Raw genomic sequence first — 5126 nt, 5'->3', positions numbered from 1 at the left:
CCCTGTTTGATGTATCCAATCTTGGATAATAAATTTGCAATATGCATGTGACTATCACTATGCAAGGTTTTGCCTCTAGAATCGAAGCATAGATTGACTTGAATAATTTAACTACGGGAAGGAGAGTAAAATTACCCTTCAAGAAAATTGGAAAAAAACAACTTTTTCGAAATTTCCACGACTACCCTTCCCATATTTCTTGTTACTACGGATCTTTTACCTATTGCAAAATCAACAGACAACAACTTCCACATCTCAAAAAGGCAGACAGAAGTTCGACACAAGCAAAAATCCCCCGTGCAGTCATCAGTCACTCACAATATAAACAACAAAATAATCGGAGAAACCACTCAGATTTTCATATTCATAAAAATTATTTAAATAGCAACTCGGACGGTATCGAAGGACCAATCAAGAATCCACTCAAGCACTGATAAAATCATCGGTGACTAACATAAATAGACTTCCGAGCGTGACTGCAGTGTACGAAAGAAAACAAAAACATATCAGGCAAGAGGGAAAGCCCCTCCAACTTTAAATTATCCAAGTATTATTTCGACTTCTTTAGCTAGCTACGCTTCTCCACCCCCCCTCCCTAACCTTCTTTCCTCCCATGAACCTGGTCCATGTCCTTCTTATTATATTCGTATATTCGTAGCAACCAAACAAGCATAAAAGTACTCCCCCCACCTTTTATCTCCCACTTATTCTTCTTTTTAGGTAGTTAGTTACCATTTTATATCTTCCTTTTCCCTCTCTTTCGCGATTTTCCACTTTTCTCTTTGTATTGTACTGTAGCAACTCCAAAATTATGTAGTTTCCTACGTGACTGGAACGCGGAACAGAATACATGATACTCTATCCTGGGTATTCTACAGCGGAAGGTACTTAACGTTGGGACTTGCCGGTTAATGGATACAACCACAGGGTTTCCTCATGTTACCGGTGTAAGGCTGTGTATTATGATGTGCATTGCAGGTTTGGTATTCTTGTTGTTGTTATCATCAGTATCGATGTTATCATTATCATTATCATCACCATCATCATTATTATTATCATTATCATTACTATCATCATTATTATCTTTATCTTCATTATTATTATCATTATCATCATCAAGATCCTCATTGATCAGGTTTATTATTATTGATATCATTACTATTGTTATCATTATCATTATTATGTTTGGTATCATTACTGTTAGCCATTATTGTTTTCATGATCATTATAAATATCATTGCCATTACATCATTCCCATTAACATTACTATTATTATCATTGTAATTTTTATCATTATTGTTATTGTTAGTATTGTTATTATTAATACCGTTATTGGTATCATTATTAATATTATTTCTATTAACGTAATTTAGATGTTACCATTATCAAAATTATTACTATCATCATCATCCTTGTCATCATTGGTGTCAACGAAAAACAGACACCAATGCAAAGTAAAAAAAAACAAAAACAAAAACAAATAAAAGGCAAGGGCCTCGGACAGAGAGACAGCTCAGGTCACAGGAACTCACTGCGAGGACTTCCCAACGGCAAAGAAAGGTCATTCTCCTGGCTTCAGTAACCTTACTACGACAACGCACCTGACCTTTCTTTGTCGGATATTTCTGCACATATATATACACAAGCACGGGCGGTCGTTCACTCATGCCCATGCACATACATACACATGCATGCACACATACAGATATACATACTTATATATATGTATATATATATATATATATATATATATATATATATATATATATATATATATATATATGCGTATATATATGCGTATATATATATATATATATATATATATATATATATATATATATATATATATATGTATGTATGTATGTATGTATGTATATATATACATATATATAAACATATATAATATATATATATATATATATATATATATATGTATATACATAATATATAAAATATATATATATATATATATATATATATATATATATATATATATATACATATATATATAAACATATATATATAATATATATATATATATATATACATATCAATATATATATATATATATATATATATATATATATATATATATATATATATAAATTATATATATATACATATGTGTGTTTATATGTATATATATATATATATATATATATATATATATATATATATATATGTATATATATATATATATATATATATATTATATATATATGTATATGTTATATATATATTATATATAATATATATATATATATATATATATATATATATATATATATATATATATGTTTATATATATATAAATATATATTATATATATATATATATATATATATATATATATATATTTATATATATATATATATATATATATATATATATATATTATATATATATATATATATTATATACATACATATACATACATACATGCATACGTATATGTATTTACTGTTAAATGTTAAATCCTCCTTTGGGGTGCGAATAGTGGTTGTGGGGGGAGGGGGAGGGGGAGGGGTGGAAGATCATATTTGTAATCGATTGCAAAGACAGTCCTTTATAATTCAATTAGAACATTGATGCTCTACGTTATGTATTTGTATATATTGTGTGTTTGTTTGGAATTTCATTTTAGCTCATTTCATCATTGCCAAAGTGTGCATAGCCAATCCGTTGCATGATGATAACAATGATATTTGCAACAATCACTATATAATGCAGTAGTGAGGAGAATAAGAATAATACTAATAATAATGATTGTGATAGTAATAATGATTCTGATAATCATAATGATGATAATAGCAATAATCATATTAATGTAATCATAATAATGATGTTAGTAATAGTATTGATTGGTGATAAAAATAATGATCATGATTATAATGATGACAATGATAATAATAACAATAACAGTAATGGTAATGATAATAATAGTAAAAGATAATAATGGTGATGATCATGGTGATGATATATATAACAATAAAAAACATTTAATGGCAACTGTCTCTCGTTCCCTTGCTTGGTTTATTGCTCCCTGCTAATTGCGCCAGACCGTTTTAGTCTTGCAACAAAAAGAGTTTATGGTAAATGTGTGTGTATGAGTGAGTGTGCATATGTGTGTGTGCGTGCGTGTGTGTGTGTGTTTGTATGTACATATATATTGATATTGACATGTATTTATGCCACTTAGCTGGCGAAACCAAGTCCAACCAAAACTCACAATCCAAAAGAAACCCCCCCAAAAAATCGTTTCCTCGCCCTGTTGCAGAACCTCTTGCAACCCATCGTATCTCATCAAAGAACACAATTCTCCGGTTGCATTTCGATCCGGACTCAAGCAGACCAGACGCCCACTCTTGAATCTCACTGCACAGTCACCGGTATAGTGGTGGTGATGGTGTGGGCGGGCGCACAATACTCATAAACACCTCTGTCTGCCAAGAAACCCGATGCTCATTATTCCTAATTCCTGGCAGCCGCCCGGCCCTCAGGAGGAGGCACTTAATAGCCTTGGTGTTAGGCGGGGGATCTTCGCCCGCGTGGGCTGTGGGTGTGTGAGAGAGGGGGAGGGGGGGAAGGGGGGGATTGTGTGTGAGAGGGAGGGGGGAGGGAGACAGAGAGAGAGAGAGAGACGGGGGGAGGGGGGGATTGTGTGTGTGTGAGAGAGAGAGGGAGGGAGGAGGGGAGAGAGAGAAAGGGGGGGGGGGGGGGTTGTGTGTGTGTGAGAGAGAGAGAGAAAGGGGGGGGGGGGTTGTGTGTGTGTGAGAGAGAGAGAGAAAGGGGGGGGGGGGGGGGTGTGTGAGTGAGAGAGAGAGAAAGAGGGAGGGAGGGCGAGACAGGGAGAGAAAGAAGGGGGGGGGGCGTTGTGTGTGAGAGAGAGAGAGAGAGATGGGGGAGGAGGGAGAGACAGAGAAAGGGGGGGGGGGTTGTAAATGTGTGTTTGAGAGAGAGAGGGGGGTAGGGGACAAAAGTTTTTCTTTTTTTTTATTTTTTTCCTCTACTTAGGGGGCTGCAGTTTTAATAGTAATTCATTTATAATTAAAATGCCTACAAAATACAGCATTGTCTAAGGATACATTGAATATATTTCTAAAGCATTATATAAAGAGAGGATAAAGAAACAATATATAAACACGGCCAGAGAAAAAGAAAAAAAAAAACATTTTCAAAATAGGATACATGTACATTTTTCCCATTCAAACTCGCGATGTCTCTGTCCATGCCTTCGATTAAAGCTTTAAAAACGTGTAATCCGATACACGAACTATTTTTAGGCCGACTAAAAAACAAAAACAAAAGTTACATCTCGTTATTGTAATTGGATAATTGGTGTAAAGAGCGGTGCCAGGTCAAGGGCTCTCTGCTCGTCAGCGAGCAGGACGAAAAAGTCATTTTAACATGGTGTCAAATATCTCAAGGAACAAGAGAGCGAGAGCGAGAGCGAGAGAGAGAGAGAGAAAGAAAGAGCGAGAGAGAGAGAGAGAAAGAAAGAACGAGAGAGAGAGAGGGAGAGAGAGAGAGAGAGAGAGAGAGAGAGAGAGAGAGAGAGAGAGAGAGAGAGAGAGAGAGAGAGAGAGAGAGAGAGAGGGGGAAAGGGGAGAGAAAGAGAGAAATTAAGAGATAGAGGGAAATTGAAGATTACACAGAGAGATGTAGAGTTAAAATGAAACATGTAGTGATACATATTGATGCAGAGATACAATGGAAGATGTATAAACAAAGAGGCACAACATAAGATGTAGAGAGGCAGACACAGTGAAATGGAATGATAGCTACAGCGAGATACAAATGAAAGGAAATATGTAGACACAAAAAGATATGAAAAGATAAAGATATACAATGGAACAGAGAGTTGCGGCATACAGTGAGACAAAGAGAGAGCTAAATGTATACGATTAGAGATATAGAGATGCAGAGAGAGATATAGAAATACAATGGAAATGATGTACAGAGAAATGTAGAGAGAGAGAGAGAGATGTAGATGTACGAGGAAACATCTTTAGATACAGATAAATGTAGAGAGAAAGCAATCTGAAGGATAAAGAAAGGGAGGGTTAGGAAGAGCGGTTTTTATTCATCTGGTCAGGAATTTTCTTTTTATCAATCTTAAGAAAACT

This window comes from Penaeus japonicus, unplaced genomic scaffold, assembly GCF_977035675.1.
Source record: "Penaeus japonicus unplaced genomic scaffold, GWHDUDI00000001_assembly GWHDUDI00000029, whole genome shotgun sequence".
NCBI classification, from domain to species: Eukaryota; Metazoa; Arthropoda; class Malacostraca; order Decapoda; family Penaeidae; genus Penaeus; species Penaeus japonicus.
The sequence above is the reverse complement of the archived record's forward strand: the minus strand, read 5'-3'. Positions refer to the sequence as shown.